Source organism: Microcebus murinus, chromosome 13 (genome assembly GCF_040939455.1).
Source record: "Microcebus murinus isolate Inina chromosome 13, M.murinus_Inina_mat1.0, whole genome shotgun sequence".
NCBI lineage: Eukaryota > Metazoa > Chordata > Mammalia > Primates > Cheirogaleidae > Microcebus > Microcebus murinus.
Genome location: NC_134116.1, coordinates 77,661,203 through 77,687,192, shown reverse-complemented (window position 1 = coordinate 77,687,192; position 25,990 = coordinate 77,661,203).

Here is a 25,990-nt window from a genome sequence, read left to right as displayed (position 1 = left end):
GCCAGCCTCCCAGCCACAAATCTAAAAGTGGAAAAATGACAACAGCTTAAAGCACAGTAGCATTACACAGTCTTTCGAAGTTGCTGTGTTCATCCCCAGCGCCATTTATACTTTGTCACAGGGTCCGGGGTGTCCTGGGAGAGTTTTCTCCATCGCCTCCCGTCCCCACACAGCCCCAGGAATCAGCATCACATCAGTGACTCTCCCCTTCTGCCTGTGTCACTTCCTTATTCGTTGACTCGCCTTCATTGCAGCCTGTTCTCTGGCTGCCACGCGGAGCAGAAGGAGCAGCACAGCCTCGTCGAGTTAGAACAAGAGGATGGGACGAGAATTAAGGAAGCACAGATGCTGTTTGTGCCGGGTGCTGGGGAGGTTGGGAAGGACAGCAGTGAGGACTGTATAAGCCCCAGCCAGGCCCTGGGGGCGGCGCCTCGGAAAGACCTGCCTGTAGGGTGGCCCCTCATTGCATGTTGGGAGGTGCTAATGGAGGGTGTCACCCAGGGGCCAGGGACAGCTCTGGGCAGGGAGTGCAGGAGCAGTGAAGCCAGGGATAAAAGCATCGCCAGCCAAAGCTGGAACGAGTCCCAGGGCCGGGGTGACGTCCCATGAGGTCTCTGTATGGCTGCGATGTCCCAGATCTGTCGCAAACCTCTGCTACTGGCAGTTCTGCACCTGTGAGCGGTGCTGAAATCGACAGTGTCAGGGCCCGGAGAGGATCCGTTGCAAGTGAAATGCAGCTGGATCGAGATTCACAAACCCGGCACAGAACCTGAAACTCAAGGAACCCTTGGGGACTTGGGGGAAAAAAATGGAGAGAAAAAAAACACACACACATAAAGAAGGTGGTGAAAATTAGAACAAAGAGTGTGAATAGGAATTGTGAAAGATGCCGCACTCAAATGCTCTATGCACCTAAAAAAGAGTCCAGACTGTTTTAGTGGGAGACACAAAAGGTTTTATGGGGAGTAATAGAAATTTTATTCACAGAACGATCCGGCAGTTGTATAGTATATCCGATTTACAGCGTGGTTTTATATAGGTTGTTTCTTTTCCTACCCACTCAGGCCAGGAAGGAACACAGGGAAGGAATTATTTTAAGTTCACGCATGAGCAACCAGTCACAGTTTCTCTCACCTTATGGCCCGTAGGTCGCGCCCATCAGAAGCATTCGGGGAGTCCTCACTTAAAATCGGGTTCCTGATCTCTGCTCCTGACCCATGGAATCAGGATCTCTAGGACGAAGCTCAGAAATTTGCTCTTTTCAAAATCTGCCTCTTTAATTTTCATCTTTACTAAAGTATAATTGACAAATACAAACTGTGTATTTTAAGGTGCACGATCTAACGTTTTGATATACATTTACGTGGTGAAACAATAGCCACGAAGGAGTTGGCAGTTTTAACAAGCTGTCCAGGTGGTTTGTAAAGACACTTGAGTTTGAGAACCGTGGACTGCAGAGGTTCAGGGACTTGCCCACGTTCAGGCCCCCCACACGCCACACGCCCTCACTCACACTCACTCACGCCCGGGCGTGGACCGCGGCTGGCTCAGCTCTTCCGGTTGAGCAGCCCTCCCACCAAACCCTGTGTCCCTCACAAGTCCACACGGCACCCAGCACCGCCCGTCCTGCAGCCAACTGTGGAGTCTCCAAGGTGCTGACCAGACACCCGAGTCCTACCCTTTTCTTCAGGGAGCAGATGATGTTTCGCTCGTGTGGAAAAGGTGAGTGTCTCCTAAGAGGTTCCCACTTGGTCAGAGGTTCCCTCTGGTCCTTGTCACTCGATGCCTCCACTCCTGCTCCTACGTTGGCTTTCAGCACCGAGTCAAATGTTGGCCCAGCATAGACAAGCTGTGAATTTGTGGTGAAACGCTGTTTTCCTTATGAGACCCATGTATCTATTACACACTGGGGTGAGGGGCCTTCTCTCTTGGGACGTTCCATTCTGCGTGGAGGAAGCACCTTAATGTGAGCTCGACACTCACTGGATTCCCAGTAGGCTGATGGGAAGCCACAGCCCACCCTCTCCCCTCCCTGCCTTGACAGGCGGCTCCCAGGTGAAGGAGCACCGTGTTCCTCCGGGCTTCTCCACGCTGCAGGCTTTACGGGCAGCCAGCCCTACCTGGACGGGGTGGGCGCGGCTCTCTCCTTCGGGGTCAGGCAGAAGGAGATCCACATTCCACAGGCAGAGGCCACATTCTCCAGTGCATAATGGCTTTGCCTGCAACCAGGGTAACATTCCGGTATCCCATTGGCCTTCCTCTCTCTGTTTGAATTGGGTTACATCTATTTAATTGAATTTCTTCTTCCTGTCCACTAAAAATTTTCCAGGACTCAGTGATACAAGAGCTTGACACATTGAGCTATTTGAAAGGACCCCAAATGCAAATCCGTTTTGATGGGTATAATTAAACAAGGAACTGCTTTAGCTGGGGAAGACTTGTTCTCCAACATTATTTGCTGTCATTGAAGCAGCAAACTTGTGGCAGCCTAGAGCCTCCCTCCTGTTTGCAAAACATCCAGCAACAAACAGCCCTTGTGAGAAGTATTAGTAAGTCCAAGAATTCAGGCCAAGATGGCGGCCACGGTTTTGGCTCTCCTTGCAGAGGGCTTTGTGTGCGGTGGCCTGACAGCTGCTCGCTCCCCTCCACCCCCTCCTTCTTTCCTTGACCTCCCTAACAGACTCAGGACATTCTGGTGTTAATTAGGGTGGAGTACATACAAAGAAGGTCTGAGTCAATAACCTCCCAGAATCCTGGGCAGGTATGGCGCTCTGAGTTCCCAAGCACAAGGCATCCTGGAATGGCTTTCCTGGCTCTGCAGTTTTTGGTCACGCTCGGATTGAAGCCTCAGTGGGAGGTCAGAGGCTTTAAAAACACCCTGCTGCACGTGAGTTATCTGGCTGTCAAAGAGTGCCTGGCCCTGCCCCTGAGCACAGCACTCAGAGGCTCCTGCCTGTCCAAATGGCCAGGACACATACCTGAGTTCACACTTTGCCATGTGCCAGACGCCGTGTGGGGTGCACGCGCCCTCCGCATGGAGAAGCAGCGTGGCGCACAGGGCACTGGATGGCAACAGAGGGGACCGGGCAGGCAGTATGAGTCCAGCGAGAACTGTGACAACACGGACTGTGGGCTCTGGGGGGAAGGATCCTGCCCACTGGAAGGCTCAGGGAAAGGTTGCAAGAACTGTCATCAAAGAGTGGATAAAGCGAAGAGTGGCACGTAGGAAAGGGAAGGCCGTCTTAGCAGGGAAGAGGCAGACCTCTGCTACTCGCCTCACTGTCCCTGACGTCAGCCTCAGGAGTGTCCTCCAGCTTCCCCAAGGGCTTGCACGGGAACTCCCTTCAGCGTGCTTTATTTATTTGAGACGGAGTCTCACTCTGTTGACCGGGTTAGAGTGCCTTGGCATCAGCCTAGCTCACAGCAACCTCAAACTCCTGGGCTCAAGCGATCCTCCTGCCTCAGCCTCCCGAGTAGCTGGGACCACAGGCATGCACCACCATGCCCGGCTAATTTTTTCTATATATTTTTAGTTGATCAATTAATTTTTTCCCATTTTTAGTAGAGACGGGGTCTCGCTCTTGCTCAGGCTGGTCTCCAACTCCTGAGCTCAAACGATCCGCCCGCCTTGGCCTCCCAGAGTGCTAGGATTACAGGCGTGAGCCACCACACCTGGCCTAGGTGTAAGTCTTGACAGCCCTAATCCCTGGCTTGGACCAAGAGGGATGGACACCCATCCTCTGGGAGTGGCCCGCAAGGCATTACTGTGCGTCTAGACCCCATGTGTGGACTGGCAATGTACCTGCCCTCCACCTCGAAGAGCTGGCCTTTGGGGCATGCCTCCCCGCTGGGGTTTCCACAGCTTTCCATCTTTATGTTAATGCTTGTTGGTTCCAAACATTCCCACGCCTTCAGTCTTCTACCTTGATCCTCCTCCTAAACTCTGGGACTTTCATGTCCTTGTTGACCCCTCTTCTTATAATTTATCACTTAGGATTGTGTCCTTTCTCCTCTTATTTTATGCACTCTGGCTGAGTGATCAGACCCATGTCAGATGGTTGCAACTAGCATCACACACTGGTGACTCCAAAGTCAACATCTCAAGCTCTGCTGCTAAGCCGGGCTGCAGCCACATTTCTGCGCTCACTCGTTCTGGGTGCCCCCAGGCATTTCACTTCTAACGTGCTGAAATGGAACTCATCTTCTTCTCCCTAAAAATGCTCCTAAATCCTTTCTTCTTTCACCTTCCTTACCCAACTTGTTCCAAATTATGTCAGTAGTGCCTGCATATCTCAGATTTGTTCCCCAAATTGATTCCGACTCATTGTCCTGTGTCGTGACCTGACTGCCTCCCACGAGGAGAGCAGCCCTTTAACTAGACTCGCTGCCATCAGCATCCTGCTCTCTCCTTTACAAAGTTTCCAAAAAATAAATCCTAAGTCTGCTGTTTTCTTAAAAAAAAAAAACCTTACTTGATGTCTAGCTTTTATAGAAAAAGTCTAGATTTGTCACTAAAAACTTAACCTATTCCATATCACCTTCCACTTCTCCCCATCCCATACCTTATGTCCTCGTGATAGCAAACTTCTCACACCAGGGTGTCCACTAGCCCCCTCACCAGCTCTCAGCCCTACACGTGCTGGTCCTGTTACCTGAACGCCCGTCCTGCTGTTATCCGTCTCTCTTCTGGGAAGCCTTCTTGAGCCAGGCTGCAAATCATTACTCTCACCTCCGGGACCGCTAGCGCTTAAATTACATTCCCGTTTGTTAAATTTGCCAGTGTTTTTAATCTGTGGCAAATGCTCATTTAATCTTTTACCCATGAATATTTATTAAGGAGCTGTGGCTTGCAAGTAGGGCCTGTGTTTTGATCACAGTCCCTTCCATGAAAATCAATCGGGCATCACCTCAACTCCAGGCAAGCAGAACACTCTGTAGCCACTCATCATGGCACAGAACCAGGACCCCGGGCGCCCCGCCCTGATCCCGCTCGCCTTGCTTCCCCTTCCTCTCCCTGGCCACGCCCCCCTGACCATCACCTTCATCTCCCAGCCCTCGGAACTGGGGAAAGATGGTTCAGGACCCAGGGAGTCCTGCTCCCTCTCCTGTTCATCTTTTGGAGATGACATTCTTCGTATGCATGGGCAGGGGTGACGACAGCGTGTTTGGATGGCAGCTACCTCCAGGGGCCTCCTGGCCCTGTGCCTCCTCCACTTCCAAACACATCTTCTGAGTGCCACCTCCTATTGCTGGTGGTGACATGCTGGGTTCCAGGGGCTGCCTCCTTGATCTGCCAGGAATGCTGGAACCTCGGCTTTGAGAGCTACGGAGGCTCAAGGGGTGTCATCAGGGATCACAAGCAGTCCCTGGAAGAGCACTCAGGGCTTAGAGAGGAGGCCAGTCTCTACCTGTGGGTGCAGAACGAGAGCCATCTAGTGCGTGAGCCGAGTTCTAGGAGTCTGACCTGGCTCTGAAGGGCTCCTCTCGGGTGAGCCACGTGGTCTGCTGTCTGATGGTGGCCACGTGTTTTATTTGTATATTTTTTGAAGAAATATGCTTTAATTTAGCTTTTTCTTTCTTTCTTTTTCTTTTTTTTTAAATCCCTTCAGCCACTCTGTGTCTTTTAATTGGAGAATTTAGTTCATTGACATTCAACGTTATTATTGGTAGGTGAGGACTTACCACTGCCATCTTGTTGCTTGTTTTGTGAACGCTTTATAACTCCTCTCTCCCTTTCTTACTGTCTTCCTCTGTAGTTAAGTGATTGTTTTCCTGGTAGTGTGTTGGAATTTTTTGCAATTTTATTTTTAGTCTATTTATTTACATTTTTGCTTTGCGATTACCATGAGGCTTCCAAAAATGTCTTATAGTTATAATTAGTCCTATTAAACTGATGACAACTTTGATTGCAAAGAAAACAAGCAAAGAAAAACTAAAAGACTCTATACTTTAACTCTACTCCCCCCCCACACACACACAAACTTTGGCTTTTGTTGTCTCAATTTGCATCTTCTTATATTTCCAATCTCTAAACACATTGTTGTAGTTATTATTTTTGATAGAACTTTATTTTAGTTGTCATACTAAAGATATGAGTAGATTATACACCACAACTACAGTATTCTGAGTTTCTGTTTACTTACATTTGCCAGTGAGTTTTATGCTTTTAGATGTTTTCCTCTTGCATGCTAGCATCCTTTTCTGTGAGATTAAAGAACTCCCTTTAGCATTTTTTGTGAGATGGGTCTGGTGGTGATGAATTCCCTCAGCTCTGGGTTGTCAGGAAAGTCTTTTTCATCTCTCCTTTATGTTGGAAGGGTAGCTTAGCTGGGCATAGTATTCTCGGTTGGCATATTTCTCCCCTTCAGCACTTTGAATATGTTATCCCACTCCCTTCTGGACTGTCAGGCTGACGACTAAAATAAAAGTCTATACTGAGAAGTCCGCTGCCAGATGTATTGCAGCTCCTTTATGGTATTTGCTTCTTTTCCTTTGTTGCTTTTAGGATTCCATCTTTGTCTTTCACCTTTGAGAGTTTGATCATTATATACCTTGGGGTAGTCTTATTTGGGTTAATTATGCTTAGTGATCTTTGACATTCCAGTACCGGGATAGTCATATCTTTTTCTAGGCTTGGAAAGTTCTCTTCTATTATTGCTTTGAACAAACTTTCTACTCTTCTTTAAGAGCCAAAGATTCTTAGATTTGCTCTTTTGAGGCTATTCTCTAGATATCACTGGTGTTCTTTGTTCCTTTTTATCCTTTTTCTCTTTTCTCCTCTGACAGTGTATTTTCAAATAACCTGTGTTATTTGAAACTCACTGATTCTTTCTTCTGCTTGATCAATTCTGCTCTTGAGATACTCTGATGCATTTTTCAGTTCTTTGATTGTTTTTTTTTTTTTTTTCAGCCCCAGGATTTCTGTCTGGTTTTGTAAAATTTATTTCTATCTTTTTGTTAAATTTCTTTTATAGATTACTGAATTGGTTTTTTGTGTTCTCTGAGCTTCCTTATAACAGCTATTTTGAATTTCCTGTCTGAGAGGTCAACATCTCTGTCCCTCCAGGGGTGGTCACTGGTGCCTTGTTTAGTCCAAGAGGGAACCCTATGCCCAGGTATGCTGTGACTCTCTTGCAGACTTCTAGATACTCAGCCTTGATGGAGTTGGGTAGGATTAGGGAGAACTCCTTGGGTTTCCCAGGCAAAGTCCTTCACTCAATTGCCTCTCTTTCCCCCAAGCAGAAGGATTCTCTCTCCATTCTCTACTCCCTGGAGGTGGGGAAGGAGTAATGCAGGTACTTCTGTGGTCACGGCAGCTGAAGCCACGCTGGGCCACACCCAAAGCCCATGGCTCACCCAAGCCTACGGTAGCTACTGCTTGACTGCTGCCAATGTTTTTCCAAGGGCTGAGGCCACTTTAGTCACCCAGTGGTGAAGCTGGCCAGGACTGGGGCCTGTCCCACCAGGGCAGAGGATTCCCTACTGGCCCAGAGTGGCTCTACAAGTGACTTCTGGGAGCAATGGCCTAGAACCAGAGAGACTTGGGGCTTCTGCCCCGTGCTATTTTACTGTGGCAGGGCTGGTACAAGGCTCCAAAGCAAAGTGCCCTATACTCTTCCCTCTCCTTCTCCCAGGTGGAAGAAGTCTGTCTCCACGCTGCACTGCCTGCAGTTGGGGAAGAGGTGACATGGGCACTCCCAGGGCTGTCTCAGCTGGTGTCACGGGTTGCACCCCAAGCTCACAGCCTCCTAGGCTGGCATAGCATCAGGGCTCATCAAAAGACCATGGTCACTAAGGCCTGGCTGCCAGTGAAATTTACTTGGGGCCCGAAACCATTTCAGGCAGCTGCTATTAAAGCAGACCAGGACTCAGATGCCTTCACTGGAGTGGCAGGTTCCCTTCTGGCCCAGGGCAGATCTAAATGCCCCCTTTGAGGGCACCAGTCTGGAGCCAAGGGCTATGGAATTCTGCCTGGTGCTGTGTTCTGCTGTGGCCGGTGGCACCGAGTTCCGGTGCAAAGTCCTGCACTCATGTCCCTCTCCCTCCCCAAAGCACACAGATTCTGCCCCCACACTGAGGGTGGGGCTGGGGAGGGATGGCACAGGCAGTGTGAGACTGTCCTTCCTACCACCTTCAATGCATCTCTTCTTAGTGTTATGCTAAAACCAGGTGCTGTGGTGTCTCACTGATTTCTTAGCTCTTGCGTGGATTTGCATGCAATGTGCTGGGGGGGGGGCAGTAGGGAAGATCCCTGGAGGGTTCTATTCAGCCACCTTGCTCTGCCTTCAGCTTCAGCCAAGTGTTATCGATCTCTCTATTTCCAAAGCCCGTGTTCAATAAATGAATGTTCACGGAATGAGAGAATGGTCAACTTATTGCAAGAGCTCCAAGGGATTTTTTAATTTACTTTCTTCTGCTTTTTAACCACTTCGGTACAAGCGTCGACTGTAGTCGACAGCCACAGATGAACGCGCACAGCGACTGTAGCCGACAGCCGTGATGTGAAGGAGCACAGCCGAGCGTCGACTGTAGCCGACAGCTGTGATAATGATTTTTCTGATTTTTCATTTATCAAAATAAAATTGTGAACATTTAAAAATAACGTAATGAAAACATATATGTCTATGTTACCTATTCTGATTGACATGACAAGTACAGCTGCTTGTAAAGCAAAACAAGCTTTCAGTGCTTTCAAGCTTTCCTCATCACACAAGAGCCAAACGGATTCCTCATCCATGCGCAGCGCACGCTGCCGTGCGGACTGTGAGTGCCGGCTGTGGGCGAGGTGTCGCGGCCGGTGAGCGCGGGACCGAAGTGGTTAGATAAAGTATGATCTAGGCAGATTTTCTTAGGAAACCATTGCCCAGGTGGTGCTTTGCATGCTTGGTGCTGGAGCCGTGGTTCCCTGAGTTCCGGCCCAGACACTCGGTTCCTCTCCTTTCTCTGCACTGACCCATGGGTGGGTTAAGGACATCCGGCTGCCCTGAGGTCACTAGTGTGCCATCAAGGAAGCCTAGGTCAGGGCATCCCTTCCTCATCTCGGAGAGAGTCCGGAGACAGTGTTAGATGCACTGCCCAGGACACACCCAACTTGACCACTTTCTACTTTCAGGACATGTACTGAGTGAATTAGCCCCCTTGAGCCTCAGTTTTCTCCTATGTAAAATGGGACAATAATTCCTTTGGAATTACAGAATGTGGGGAGGAGTAGCCTGAGCCAGTGCCCTGGGACTGTTACTTTAACTTCAGGGTTTCTGCCTGACAGTGGCAGGGGCAGAGCCCGCACTTTGCTTGTGGTGTCATTTCTTTACATTCAAGTCTCTCCCACTATTATCAACTCTTCTCAGTCTTTGAAATTTCAGCCTCTGACGCACAGTAATGATTTGGCAAATGTTTGTTGATTGAATAAGTGAACATGAGAAGAAAGAGAGGAAGGGATATATGAACTACAGTACCACCTTCCACAGGGCCTGTGATAGATGTAGTTGTGATTTGCTGGTGACGTTCTCAAATCTTATTTACTGCGTGCTGAATCACTGGTGCCAAAATTCTGAGTATTTAGAAGTCCCTTTTTAAGAAGTAAAAATGAAACATGTGGATTTTGTTTTTTGACCTAGAGAAAGAGGTGTGCTGAGAGGGACCTGCGGGAACGTCTTTTAGCAGGAGGGCAGGTAGCTGTCCCTGTCCGCTCCGTCTGGGAAGGCAGGTGTGATTCTCAAAGGAGACGCTGCCCCAAAGCGGGCAATGGCGGGAGCTAGAGGAACAGAAGTCTTGAGCCAGCCTGAGCGATGGGTGTCAGAGTTTGGCCCCAAAGGGGAGCCGAGGAGAAGGACTGTGCAAACAGAGGGTTGCGTCTTGGTGACACCGGGTCTAGAAGCTGCCACGTGTTGTAGGGTGCTAGGACCCCCCCCCCCCCCCGGCCCACCCTCAAGGTGGCTCTGGTGACAGTGCACACTAAGTCCACCCTGGAAGGCATTCCCTTACCTGGGCCTGGGATGCACTTGCAGAACTGCTTTTTATTCTTCAAGCCTTCTGGAAAAATCTTCATGAATTGCTTGCTGGGAGGAAACATGGAAAAAAATGCTTGCTCAGAAGCGAGGGTGAGATGCCATGGGGTTTACCAACCTATCACAGGTTCATAAATAAAAATAAAATCCTCACGGATGTGAAGTAAGAGGCCGCAGGAGCACGCAGAACATCATGATTTTGCAAAAAGAGAGGACACCGTCTGCAAATGTTCCAGCGAGGCCCTTCCTGCTCTGACATCTCCATAAAATGTGTCTGCAAAGGCGGTCAGAGGGGAATGGGTGTTTCCCTTCTTAACGTCTCAAATGCCAACGGCAAAGGGGAACTGGGGAGTTCTTAATCACTAAACTACATCGTGTGAGAAGGTAGTAATTAGAACAAAGTCACAGCATGGTAGAACTTAAAGGCGTCTTGGTGAAGAACCTAGTCCAAGGTCCTCATTTTCAGGTGAGGGGGTGGAGGTGGGGAGAGGCCCCGTGGCCGGTTGCGAGCCCGTCCCTTGCGGAATTGGGATTAGAATCCCTGGTCTGGGCCTCCACCTGCCATGCTGTCGCTTCTCCTAAATAAGTTGGATAGTTGGATACTTGGTGATTTCTAAGTATAGATCTGGACATTTCCATAAACCTGTGGCTTTGTAAATTTGCCTACAAGTGGCACTTCATGAATTTTGCTGAAATGAGATCACCAGCAACTGGGGGAACAGGGTCCCTCCCGAAAGGATTGCAGCTGAGCTTGGGCCACTGGGAGAGTCGTCTGGAGCATTTCACTGAGAGTGGAAACCCCTCCTGAGCAGGAAAGCACCTGAGACCAAGAAGCATCCTCTGGGCGACAGGAGGCGGCTTTGGAGACAGCAGAAGGCAGGCTGAGCAGGAGGTGCAGCCGCACCGAACAAAGGGGCTGAGCAGCTGCAGCAGATCTGTTCCGGGGTGCGGAGCGGGTCGCGGCTGGCCGGCGACAGCAGGCCTTGTCACACGCGAAGGCCGGGCCTGGCCGTGCCCCCACGCTGAGACTGCTCAGGCATTCAGCTAGCACTGATTGCATCGGAGGGAAGCAGAGCCCGGCCCAGCTAGCAAAGCCGGAAGGCCAGCCTGGGGCGACCTGCAAGAGCCAAGCAAGGGCTCCCAGCTCTCGAGGAAAGCAGGAGCCACAGGGTGGTGGTTCCTAGGCAGGGCTGGGCTTTTCGGGAGATAGATGGGGCTCTTGGTGCATCAGCAAAACAGGGACATGAAAATTTAAAAATTCACCAAAATCCTGATTTTGCAATGAAAATATAGAAGAAGGCTATTCCGATTTCAGTGCACGTGCTCTTTGTGCCCTGTGTGCACGTCCTGCGTGCATTCGGCCACGCGGTCGAATCCAAAGAACGAAGGCAAGTGGTTTGGGGAGGAGGAAAGAGAAGTTTTATTACTTTAGCAGAAATACCAAGCCCTCGGTTCTAGGCTGTTGTGGTTAACTATTCTAATCTCCCATCTCTGCCAAAGACAAAGCCTGTGAACCCGGGGTGCTGGCACGGACTGGATGGCTGAGTTCTGTTTTTTAGGAAAGGACTTAACCTGCCTCAGGGGTGCAGGCCAGGCTGCAGGTCCCAAAAGGTGGGGGGGAGTTTTAAAGAGACAGAAAATCTTTTTTTTTTTTCCTTCAGGCCCTTGCCTCTGTTACTTATTCCCCACTCTCAATTTTAGCTTCCACCTCTATAAGAGGAGGGGCAACTGCTCTGTTACACCCTGTGGCTTCTCTGATCCCATCACAGGACGTGCTGCCCCAGAACGTGACTGTAGGAGACCAGAATACGCCACCCCCACATGTGCCTCTTTGGCACAAGGATCGTTTTGAGCTGCTATTTTGAGACCCTGCAGACACGGGAGAAGGCCTTTCGCTTTTGTGAAAGAAAGTCACCCCTGTAAAGGAGATCTCCGTGGGTGAGGGTGTCTCTCTGCACCAGGGGGGACGGAGGCTCTGTCTCATCAGAGACTCCTAGTTTGTGGGCCAGGCGCCGACTCAAATCCACATAACAAGCCTGACCCTTCTTTAACAGTTAGCTGGCCCTTCCCCATACCCCTCTTTCTTTGTTTCAGAGAAACAAGATGGTGTTTAAGCCTGAAGTTCAGACTCTTTCTTTGAGATCTACTCCAGAGCTTTACTCACCCGGTTACCGTCCAGGTGTATGGGAGGTATAGGTGTTATTAAACTTCCGTTTGCTTTTCTCTTGTTAATCTGTCTTTTTTACAGGGAGTTCCAGCTAGGAACCCGTGAAGGGTAGTGGAGAAAATTACCTTCCCTCCCCTAAAGAGGCACTTCATTTTTTTATTCAGTTAGGTTTATGCTAATAGATAATTTTGAAGTCTATCTTCTCTCGCAAGTTAGCACTTTTTGTCAGTTACTTGGTCCTGTAAATCCTCCTTTCCCCTTGGCTTTGCAAATTTCCTTTCTCGAAACAAAATTGAGAAACGATGGAAGAAAGAGGCTGCTAGTTTGCAAGCGTCATGAGATGAGGGGTGAGTGGGAAACAGGGGCAGTGTGTAAATTACCCCCAGGGTCCAGCAAAAGAGCTGGCGCAGCGCAGGCCCTCGGAGCAGGCTCCTAGGATGCTGGTTAGAGGGGAAGACACGAGAAGACACCACTTGGCCTTTCTTCCAGCCTCTGCTCCTGCGGATCCAGCCTGCTCAACTTTCATAGATATTCACGATTTCAGATTATTCCCTTGTTCAAAATTTTCAGTCCCCCATTAAATAAATCCTTTGTGCATCATTCAGAGATTCATGCATTTGGCTTCAAGGCAGAGAAGAGGGCAGTGTGTGCGTACATCTGTATGTACATGTGTACGTGTGCATATGTGTGCATGTGTGTGCGTGTGTGTATGCATATGTGTGTATGTGTTTTGTGCATGTGTGTATGTGCACATGTGCGTGTGTGTATGATGATATGTGTATGTGCTTATGTATGCATATTGTGTCTTGTGTGTGTGCCTGTGTGCATGTGTGTGTATGTGTGTGTGTTTGTAGTGGGTGATTAGAAAGAGAATGAGACTACAGTGTAGGAGGACATGGAGGGAGGACAAGAAGCAAACCTTGGCCATCTCATGAGTTTCGCCATTGGTATTCATTCCAGTTCTCTGAATCTTGAAAACAATAACTTGATAGGTCAAGTAGTATCTCTATTTATTTCCAGGGCAAGTTTGCACTGGTATATGCAAATTCTATGATGGGAATTCTACCCGGTGTTTACCTTTGGTGGAAAATCCACCTTCAGTAACTGCCTAGGGTTTGCGAGGCGTGCTGGGACCACCTGTGGGCCTCTGAGGATGCCTCTCCTGTGGTGTCAGTGAGTCGAGAGCAGCCAAACAGAGGAGCAGCACCCTCAGGGCCGACCCCTGGGGAGCCCCTGGAGCCCTGGCCTCGTGAGCCCCCAGGACATGGGTTCTAAGCCTGCACAGAGGAAGAGGAAGAGGAAGCAGCACTGATGATGATGATGATGATGATGATGATTTTGACAGCAGAACTCTATTGAGCAACCTGACACCATGGGAATTGGCATGGAAGACACCTGATCCTAATATCAGGCTCCATTCCTGCCCCAAAGTCCTAGGGCTACAGCAGGCTCCCTGGGCCAGTGGACCTGCAGGTGGCCACGAGCTTCAGCTCCTGCGCTTGGAAACACGCAGAGGTGGGCCTGGGGCGCCAAGGGTTGGATTCTGTGGGCTCTGGGCCTATTTCTGATTTAAAAACGGCCAAAGGGGAGGGTCTGACGTCTAGGATGGGTTCTACTCGATACCTATCGCAGTCATGTGTAAGACAGAGCAGGAAGGAAGCCTTCCGCCCTGTGGCCACTCGTTTATGATTTCAGCTTAGCCTTCCCGCCTGTAACCACACTGAGACCCACAAATGGAGCAGCGCTGGCTTTGTCAATAAGTGAGCTTAATTATTGGGAGGTGATTTGAATTTTACAATCATCTAATCGCTATTGCTGAGACCGGCATCTCCAGTAGGTGGCAGTAGCGGGACACCACCGCCGGGCAGTCACAGGCAGCGTGCTGCAAACCTGCACGTTTTGCCCAGACTCCTTCTTCTTACCGAGACCTGTGCGACTTTGCACTGCCAGTAACAACACTCACTGTATGTAGAATAGTGATAGCAGAATGAGTCTTTCGTTAAACATTATTGAATCATACAGTGGACAAATGGGGAAAAACCCTTTTTCTGTAGCCTCTAATGCAAGTGTTGTGTGTTTATGTCCCAATCTCCAGAAAATAAATATTGCATGTGCCGTGAGAACAGTCTGCTTCAATAAGGAATAAACTCTACTGCTTGAAAATTTGCTTTTGCTAAAAGAGCTGGAAAACTAAAATTTGGGGTTTCTCCTGTCCAGTGCAGACCTTTGGTTAGAGGGAGGAGTTCTCAATATCTGTGTGTCTCAGAAAGAACACCAGTCTTTTTCTTAGACAAGGGAAGATGAACTTATTTGTTTTATTGACAGTTTAAGAGTTAATTTTATCCCTAGAAAGATGGCATTCAGTAGTATCGCATATGCTTTTCTCGTTAATATATATGGACTGAAGTATAAATCTAATTACTATACAAAAACAAGTGCAAAGCTTCTGAAATAAATGTCTATATTACAATGTTATATGCAAATTATGTATTTATAGTTTAGTATATTTTGTCCACTTTAAGACTATATAAGATATATATATATATATATCTGCTATAAACCTCTGATATATATTAATAAATACGGATCACAGATCCCACATTGTAGGAAAGGTCTTTAAACATTATTTTATGTTGAGTATAGATGGTTGCTACATTAGATGTCTGTACTTTAGCTGATTTTTTTTTTTTTTTTTGAGGCAGAGTCTCACTTTGTTGCCCAGGCTAGAGTGAGTGCCGTGGTGTCAGCCTAGCTCACAGCAACCTCAAACTCCTGGGCTCAAGCAATCCTGCTGCCTCAGCCTCCTGAGTGGCTGGGACTACAGGCATGCGCCACCATGCCCGGCTAATTTTTTCTATATATATTAGTTGGCCAATTAATTTCTTTCTGTTTATAGTAGAGACGGGGTCTTGCTCTTGCTCAGGCTGGTTTCGAACTCCTGACCTTGAGCAATCCACCTGCCTTGGCCTCCCAGAGTGTTAGGATTACAGGTGTGAGCCACCGCGCCCGGCCAGCTGATATTTTTTTAAAGCAAGCTACTCTCTATCTAGCTGTTCCTGGCTAGCAAAGCTGACACAAATTCTACAGGGCACCTTGTGTTAGCAGAGTGTCCTGAGTGATAGAAATTGCATTTGGGGTCAATGCCAGTTCGTCTGGATGCACCTGAAACTCCTCAGAGGTCACAGTGGAAAGATCAGCTGTTCTTGAGAACAGAATATATGCTCACGCTCCGTAATACCCGGCACGTTCTGCGCTGGTGTACATCATATATTTAAAGAAAATCATTTTTATATTTGTTCCGACTCAGTGGCAGAGGACCCAAGGCCCAGCTCACCAGGGCCACTTCTCTAGGTGCATGTCATCCCTAAATGGCACACAGGAGAGAAGGGTGACAAACATTCTAGAAGCTTTGACCCAAATCAGTCTGCCTTTGCCTCAGTTTCCCTTGTTTGTAAAATAAGGGCTGGAAGACATGGCTTCTAAGAGCCCTTTCGGTTTTAACATTTGATTCTTTCTTTTCCTGGAGGTATTAGGAGAGAATGAAGGATTTGTCACCACCTCCAACATTACTTCTGCCCAGCTCTGCCAGAGGTAAGAGGAGACGTTCTCCCTTTGTTTAGCAGGTTCACACAGGCTAGCTGAAGAGTCAGCACACTGAGGAAGCCCAGGACTTCCACAGACTCCCTGGAACCTAAGCTCTTATATTTAATATACAACTTTTAGTATTAGCTTCGAAGTCCCACATCCCTACAAAGGTAAACATTGTATTTTCCGTAACTATAATACATTCAGAAAAACCACTTCTCTGAATCTGTGTGCATTGGTCCCAGCAGGAAGCAAATGTCAGCTCATTCCTGTGTAATTGATACGTGACATCTTAGTCTCAAGGCTTAGCCAAAGTAGTTACTAATAGATTTTAGATGACAGATAGGACTTTTTTTTTTCTCTCATCCTTCAGTGGGAAATCAGAAGGACAGAACTGTGATGGTGGGTTTTGGTGCCTTTATGGAAATTTTGGAAAGAGAAACTCAAAACAATATTAAATAAAAAATATTAGAATATATATGCACATGAATGATGTTTTTTACTTGTCTGTTTAAGGAACACAAATGTATTGAATTCCTTTGGGAGGTAGAGTGATGTTTAAATTAATTTTATCAAATTTTGTTAAACTGAGGATTATGTGTAAAAGCACCAGGACAATGCGTGGGGCACAGTCACTCAGCAAATGTTAATACCATTTTTATAGCATGTCCGTGAAGGGCGATTGTTCGTAATCATCTCAGGAACATCTAGATCATTTGCACGATCACAGTGCATATGAAGAGACTAACGATAAGCAGATTGTCCTAAATAAATGTTGGCAAGTTTCACTCAGCGTCGTCTTGGACTGGGCTCTGCAGACCTAGTAGCTTTGAAGATGAATCTCACCTGTCAGTGACAAAACGAACTTGGCCCAAGTCGCTCATTGCATCGCTTCTGGTAGTTTTCCTTTAATTTCAGGTACAAAAGCTGAAAGACCGATGTAATGTCTTCAGGAGGGTTTGGTCGTGAAGCTGTCCCTGTGAACTCTAAAAGTCACGGGAAACACGGGGCAGGTTTTAGGCAGGTGCTCGTTCGACTTGCTCCCATCTTGAGCTCTCCAGAAAAAGGAGAATGCGTTTCCATCCTGCGAGGGACGGGCCTGCCTATTGGGCAGTTCAGTGCATTGCTGGTGGTTGTTGCATCTTTCGTGAGCATCTCTGCACAAACACAGCCTCATGTCCCTGCTTGGTAGCTGCGACTTCTCTTGATGATTCCCAAACAGCAGAGCCTCGGCCTTTGGGATGTGGCTACAGAGGCAGCCGAGAAGCCCCGTCCGTCCTCAGGTGCCTGAGCATGTGAACGGTAGAGAGGGGTGCCGAGCACGAGGACCCTGGCACTCGGGTGCTCATTGATTTGGACAGATGCAAATTCAACAAGCATTTGACAATGACACAGTATTTTTTTAAAAACAGAAACAAATGTCTTTTTGTTTGCAAGATTGCTCTGACAAAGTAAATGTCACGGTAATGCAAGTTGTGGCTCACGCCATCCTCGGTCACCATAGTAACTGATTTGGGGACTTTGGTGTCTCTTCAGAGAGCGACCTTGAATGGCTTTATTTCCCATTAATAGCCATCAACTGTGCTGTTAGCCCCGTCACCCCTTTCTCTCTGGGAGGGACCCTGCTAATGACATACCCGTCCAATTATACAAACCTTAGTATTTTCCATTCTCAAAAGAGTCTCATTCTAACAGTAACTAGTCCTATTCATTTGTTTAAAAACCACATATTAATTTTTTTTTACTGAGGTACACTTTACTCACAGTGAAATGTATGTATCTTAACGTAAGAGTCAATGCATTTCAACAAACGTATATACCAATTTGTAGGATAGAAGCCAAATATACAAAGACCAATTGAATTTCTATATAGTAGCAACTAAAAACCTATCAATAAAATTAAGAAAAATATTCATTCACAATGGCATCAAAAAGAATAAGGTATTAAGAAATAAACTTTTTAAAATGCAAGACTTATACACTGAAAACTATAAAACCGTGTTGAAATAATTTAAAGAAAACGTAATAAAAGGAAAGACATCCATGTTCATGGACTGGAAGACTTAATACTGTGAAGATGACAATACTCCCCAAAGTGATCTACAGTTTTAATCTGACCCATATCGAAATCCTAGCTGCCTTTTTTTGCAGAAATTTACAAGCTGATCCTAAAACTCATATGGAAATTCTCAGGACACAGAATAGCCAAAGCAATCCTGGGGGAAAAAAATAACATTGGAGGACTTGCATCTTCCAATTTTAAAACTTTCTTTAAAACTACAGTAATCGAGACACCATATGACTGGCTTAAGAATAGACATATAAATCGATGGAATTGAATTGAGAGTCCAGAAATGAAGCCTTATGTTTATGGTCAATTGATTTTTGACAGGATTGCCAAGACCATTGGATGTGGAAAGAATAATCTTTTCAGCAAATGTGGGTGGGACAACTAGAAATCCACATGCAAAAAATAAAGTTTGACCTCTACCTCATACCGTATATAAAAATCAATTCAAAATGGTCCAGAGACCTGCGTGTAAGAACTAAACTCTTAGAAGAAAAGTCAGGAGTAAATCTTTTTTACTTTTCATCAGACAATGGTTTCTTAGATACGACTCAAAAAGCACAAGTGACAAAAGAGAAAAATAGATAAATTGGACTTCATCCAAAGCAAAAAACTTTTGTACTTCAAAAAAGTGAAAAGACAACTCATAGAATGGGAGGAAGTATTTGCAAGTCATATTTGATAAGGGACTTGTGCCAGGAGTATATAAAGACTCTTTTACAACCCAACAATGAGGATTTGGATAGACATTTCTCCAAAAAAATATGCAAATGACCAATAAGCACAGAAATAGATGCTCAACATCAAATCATTATAGATGTGCAAGTCAAAATCGAAATGAAGCACCACTTCTCACACTAGGGTAACGAAAATTAAAAATAGACAATAACAAGTATAATGGGAATATAGAGAAATTTGAATCCTCGTACATTGTTAGTGGGACTTTTAAATGGTATAGCCGTTTTGGAAAATGGCTTGGCAGTTCCTCAAAAAGCTAAACATGTAATTACTGTGTAACTCAGCAGTTCTACTCCTAGGGAGTTGAAAACATATATCCATACAATAAGCAGTATGTAAATTTTCATAGCAGAATTATTCACAATAGTCAAAAAGTGGAAACCACCGAAATGTTCATCAACGGATGAATAGATTTTAAAATGTGCTATATCTATACACTGCAATGTTATTCAGCATTATAGATGGTTGAAGTACTGATTCATGCTACAACATGGATTAACCTTGAGTACATGCTACATGAAAGAAACCAGTCATGAAGGTCACATGTTACATGATTCCATTTACATGAAATGTCTGGAGTAGGCAAATCCATAGGGACAGAAAGTAGATTAGTGATTGCCAGGTGCTGAGGGGAGGGGGACTGAGGAATGGCTTCTAAGTATTGGGTTTCTTTTTGAAGTGATAAAAATGTTTTGGAATCAGTGATGATGAGTGTATTATCTGGAATAGATTAAAAGCTATTGAATCGCATGTTTTAAAAAGGGTTAAGTGGCCGGGTGCAGTGGCTGACGCCTGTAATCCTAGCATTCTGGGAGGCCGAGTCAGGCGGATAGCTCAAGGTCAGGAGTTCAAAACCAGCCTGAGCAAGAGCGAGATCCCATCTCTAATATAAATAGAAAGAAATTAACTGGCCAACTAATATATATAGAAAAAATTAGCCGGGCATGGTGGCGCATGCCTGTAGTCCCAGCTACTCGGGAGGCGGAGGCAGCAGGATTGCTTGAGCCCAGGAGTTTGAGGTTGCTGTGAGCTAGGCTGACGCCACAGCACTCACTCTAGCCTGGGCAACAAAGCGAGACTCTGTCTCAAACAAACAAACAAAAAAATAAAGACACTTGTTTAAAAAAAAAAAAGGGTGAAGTTTATGCTATGCAAATTATATCTCAATAAAGGTGTTATTAAAACGTATAGACATATGTAATCAATCTATTTGTTCGTTTCTACGCTTCAATTTCATGTTCAACTTGTATCCCTATTCCAATCCTCCTGCCCGATGATGTTCTCACCTCCACCCTGTTCCGGATCCTTCGCTGTGGGGGCAGGGCGAAGGGAGAGAAACAAAGACAGCCGTCTCCTCGGTGGACTGTCCTTTGCAGGTAGCAACGTGCCCCCTGATTGGCCACGACTTCTGTTCTAGCTCACTGTCTTGGTACGGCTTGGTACGGACAGGTAGTGGCCACAAAAGGCTCTGCCAACTGGGAGCTCGTTGCCTCTGAAGTTTTCTAAACATCGGGTGACTCTTGAGAACCTCAGCATCTCTGGGCTGTTAGCCACCTGGTGGCATCAGCCACTCCTCCTCTGATGATGTAAGCCTGGGGTCCTACACACTTCCCAGCTCCCTGGCAGGATCCCCCAATCTCATCTACCCTCCCTCCGAACCCCCGGGGTTGTGAGGATGACAGAGAGGTCTAGGGCACGGTCCCTGCCGTGCAGGGGCTCACACTCTTACTGAGGAAATCATATTCCATATCATTGGCTGCAACCAAGGATCAATTTCCCAGCCCCCCCTTCCTCTTTCTAAACAGACCCTGATTTCGTTCCAGTCTGCACCCCATTATTGGCCCTAGGCTCACCCTCATTAGACTAAACGAATCTTTGTAATCTCACTGCCAGTCGTAGGTTTAGATAGAGATGTGACAAAATTTGGGCCAATGAGACACGAGAAGGGGTTTGCTGGAGGTCCTGGGGACATTCTTCCTCACTCTCCCGGGAGATCCAGGAGCAATTCGCCTTGCAAAAATGAAGGATGCGGCGTGGCCGGCAGCCGTCCTACCGCCAAAAAGGGGTCCACGCTTAATCTGAATCCCACACTGTGGACAGCAGAGTGGTGGCGCAGACTGTGGGGTCCTCAGGGCAGAGGCAGAGCAGCTGCATCTACAAACCAAGAAGGTGGATCTCAAGGCTCCCCCTTTTAGGGAAGGTTTCTTGGCTATTTAAGCCAGTTTGAGTTGGATTTTTTGATATTTCCAATCAAATGTTAACTAACTGAGTCAGAAGCAAAACACAAAGGTCAAGAGCCAATCCACCAGTGACAGGGTGAGGACCACACTTGGACTACAATTACGTTTTATTTTTAATCCCTTAGATTATTATGGCCAAAGAACATAAATTACATAGGTATCTTGGTGACGGAAACCTAAATAGTGACTTTTGGGCTTGTAGTTAGATGAAAATCTTAGCTCCACACATATTTTTCTGTTCGTCTGTTAGGACGGCAACAAATTTGTCACAGTAACAAAAAAGAACATATTTTATTTAGCCATTTGTTAATTTGATTCATAACTTTTAGTATCTATAGATTGTAAATGCTTAGACGTATAGTGAAGGGCCTGTGTTCTCTTGCCCTTCAAAGATCAGTAAGTGTCAAACTGGCTAGTGCCAGTTTGGTGGCCACGTTGACTTTCTACTGATTTTTGAGGTTTGTTACAGAAACTATTTTATAAAATGCTTTGAAGGAAATAGCGCCTTTTAAAATGGTATGAAATATCCTTATATGATTGGTGCTCTCTCCCCAATCCCAGATTCCTACTTTGCAGTCAACCTCCTTGTCCGTGTTCTGATGCGTATCCTGGTGTTAGGTTAGAAATATCTATCTATCTATCTATCTATCTATCTATCTATCTATCTATCTATCTATCTATCTATCTATCTATCTATCTATCGATCCCAAAGTGTGTGCAGTGCCCGGTCTGGTTTTTATCTTACTTTTTTAGCACGTTCCACTGGAAGCGGCTTATGGTTTCCCCTGCCGAGTGACCTCCTACCCTTGAAAGCAAACAACTGCGTCCCTTCACTCAAATCCTACTGGGCACAGCGCCACGTGAAAAGCCCAGGACGGCCACACAGATGCGGTCAAAGTCCCTCTATCCCTCTCTGGTCCAGATGCAGTAACATTGGCGTGGGCTGCCTGCTTAGGCAGGCGTACTCAGGGGAGCCACAGCTTCTCCCCAAATCGCCCTCTAGCGAAGCCCCAGATGTCCAGCTCCTTGGCCCACGGAAGCTGATCATCCCCTGACAGGTGCACAAGCCCTTTAGGACACACCCAGTCCCTTGCCTTTTGCAGCAGACAAACAGCCGTTTTACAGGTTGTGCAGCCTTCTTCCCAAGACGATACCTACCGTCTATGCTTTTAAAAAGGCAGAGCCAGTAATGCATGAAAATACCCCATCTCGTAGCACCTGATGGTTGAGGCGGAAACACCGATGGTCACTCGGTCTATTTCCCAGCGGCTGTCTCCTTCAGGCTGACTGTTGGGGTCATTGCTCAATATTTTCTCTAAGTTGGAAGTGAAAACCCAGGGTCAGATAGCTCATTGCTTTTTTTTAAAAAAATATATTGATTTTTTTTTTAGAGCTGTGATAAAATGCACATAAAATTTACCATTTTAGCTGTTTTTAAGTGTACAGTACAGGATCATTAAGTGCATTCATGTTGTTGTACAGCCATCACCTCCATCCATCCACAGAGCCCTTTCCATCTTACAAAACCAAAACTCTATACCCCTTAAACAACTCCCTACTCTCCCCCCGCCACCCCGCCCCACCCCCGGCCCCTGGCAACCACCTTTCTACTTTCTGTCTCTGGGATGTGACCTACTTCTTAAGTACCTCGTGAGTGGAATCATACAGTATCATTATTTTTTTTATGCCACACGGATTTCCACATACCCCCGGGTGCTTTGTGTCAACGCGCATATTTGTGCAGGTCTAAGAGGGGTGGGTAATTGTACAGATTTGTGTGCAGTTTTGTGCATGTCTCAATGGACATTTGATTTGAGAGAGCAATGGTCACAATTTGCATTCAAGCTGCTTCTTTTTGAATGTTTTAGAGTTGACTTAACCTAAGGGGTAATGGTGAAAATAGTAACTGGCTCGTGTCACCCCAAGTGGAGCGCTGTGACATAACCAGATTCGCATTTATTTTCTGATAGAATTTCAGGCCTGTCTTTCAGAAGGCAGCTGTCACCTACATAGACTTTGGTCTTCTTGGGGACTGTCTAATTATTTTTTCATTCCCCACAATTTCATTGCCCAGAAAGCTCTGGTGGCTGTCACATTCCACGGGGTAAGGTGCAGATGCTGTCTATTAGGAGTGATGCTCCAGGTGCAGGTCCCCCAGAGAGGCAAACCTTAGGAATTGTTAGAGATTTTCTTAGCCTTTAGTAACCCAGTGGCGGGGCAGCCATCAGTTGCCAAAGGGAAACTGAAATCTAAGGTTGGCCAGCTGCAGCCTCGTCCTTGCTTGACGTCAGCCTTGGGTGATGGGATGGAGTTACCCTTTCAGGCAGGGTCACCTTTGCTCCTGTGACCCTTGACCTCTAGGCCCCAGCCATTCCCATGTGCCTCCCCTGCCCCACTGGCTGTATTTTAAGGGAACTGTGCAGTGAAGGAAAGCCCGCTTTTCTTTCCACATTTAACTTGCTGTAAGCTTGCTGTCGTGAGGGTCTCTCCGCGCCCTTCTCCCTCTGAATCATCCCACATCACCTAGAACAGCACCGCATGCTCACATCCATATGCCCTCCGTTGTTCCGAGCCTGTTATTAGAATTTAAGCCCTTGAACATTGCATATATAAAATTCCTTGGGAAGTTATGACACTGGCCAATGAATGAGCATTTGTTAATTGCCTGCCATGCCAAACCCAGTTTCTGTATTGAGGATGCCTATAATCTAATTTAGCAGGCAGTCAATAGTTAAATCGCAAGACTCATAAACCAAGAAATGATAGGCCATTTAAAGAAAGAGGAAGAAAATGTTTAAACTAGTGGGATACTGATGACAAGGTCCTCAGTAAACTGGTATCCAACAACCTGGAAACTGACAACATCTGAGGATTGAAGCTGTAGTCATATATACATCGTATGTGTATTATTAGTTCCAGTGAGTAAATAATATACCGCAAAACATTTTTTTGTATTTTTTCAAATATAAACATTTGATTTTATGAATTATGAAAGTAATTTAAGTATAACTGTAACCATAATTTAGTTCTCTATAATACACCTATAGATTGAATCCAAAAGGTGGGATCAATAAATAGCATTTATTACATTATGATTAATTATATATATACACACACACACAACATATATGTTGTATGTATGTGGTGTGCACAGACACACCCACACATTATATATATAGTGACTCTCCCTATATATAGTTTATTACAAAATAACATGGTACGATTATATTTCTCTCTGTGCGGTGTAACTTCGGGGCCCTACTCATTTTAAAGGAGAACACTCAACGGCCTGTCTTTGGATACATTTCAACAGGTGTAGCATTAATTATAAAGTAGATGTTTATACTAATTAATATTATCAATAAAGGAACTATAAATTATAATAAATTATACTGGGAGGAGGAGAATAGTGGGAAGGGATAAATAAGATATATCCTTATTTATCACATCAGGAAGTCAATAATTAAATTACAAGATTGGTAAAGAAAGAAATAACTCTGCACAATTATTATTAGAGAGAATCAACTACCAGAAACACTAAAAATAAATGATTAAAAGTGATTACCTCTATGATCAAGACTAGGCATAACCCCCTATTCAATTAGACTTTTGAAACTATTAATATGTGTGTATGGAGCCGGGCGTGGTGGCTCATAGCTGTAATTTCACTGGTTTGGGAGGCTGAAGAGGGAGGATTGCTTGAGGCCAAGAGTTCGAAAACCAACCTAGGGCAACATAGTGAGACCCCATATCTACAAAAATGAAAAAAGTAGCTGTGTGCATGTAGTCCCAGATACTGGGGAGGCTGAGGCAAGAGGATCCCTTGAGCCCAGGAGTTTGAGGTTGCCGTGAGCTATGATGCTGCTGCTGCACTACAGCCTGGGAAACAGAGCGAGACCCTGTCTCTAAAAAAAAAATAAATAAACTACGTATACATTTATCTTTGATAAAAAAAAAAACATGCAACTTAACATTAATAATTATAATTTTTCAAAACATTACTGACTTTATAATTGATATTTTGTCATTATATATTGACTCATTTATGAGTATTAAAAGTAAATGCTATTATGTAAAGGCTTAAAATGTTGGAGGAAAAGGTGATTTTCATATTTGAAATATAGTGGGAGATACAATAATCATAGTTAGAAAAGGCAAAGAAAGATCACCAGTAAAATTAATAATTTTTCTAGAGTAGTTTTCAGAGTCCAAATTTAAACTAAGAAAAAATAAATCTAATGAAAACATTTCTTTCTCCTTTCTCCTTTTTTTTTTTTGAGACAGAGTCTCGCTTTGTTGCCCAGGCTAGAGTGAGTGCCGTGGCGTTCCTTTCTTTTTTAGTATGCTTTTATATTTGTATGTTCTACTTTATACATAGATTTTTATATCATACTTTCTACCTGTTATATTATAAACATATAAAAATATAAAACATAATAAATATGCAATGTTAATAATAAGTGTTGTATATGATATATTCTCTTGAGGTCAGGTTGGAATTCGTTGTTAAGTATGAGTTTTATACTCGTAAGTCCACAATCTTTATCTTGGGACCTAATATAGCTACAAATCTAAGTAGGTGACAATCTGAAATAATTCTAAGAATATCCTTTTAAAAAGGCCTAATTCTACAAAGAAGATCAACTGAGAGGATCTGTTTATATTACAAAGAATTCATCATAGGGCTTCCTTAGATAGTGGCCTCCGCTAATATAAAATTCAATTAAAGGTTTAAAAATCAAGTCAATACACAGCTTTTTAGGAATACATCCATCATTTTAAGAATGTAGGCTTGTAAAAAGCAAGTGCTAAGAAGGGTGTGATTACTTAAAAATGTGTGTAGATTGCCTCATTAACAAATGCAAAATGCTCTTTCAAAGAAAGGCAGCATGGCAAAGCCATTTCAATGTGTGAATGGATAGGAAAGCAGATTCACAAAGATGTGAATATGGATTAGCTTATACACTTGGGTGGAATGAAATTAGACCGTACTGGCCAAAATTCTAGATTCTTTGAGACCTATGATTAAATTTGTGACTTCATTTTCAGATTTCCCAGAAGTTTTGAGGATTGAAATCCCAAACTCAGTGACAGTAAAGCATTTAAAATGAGGCTGGATTGTGCATTAGAAAGTCACTTCCACTGGGCAACTAATCTGTCCATCAAGTTATGGTTTCTGGAAAAC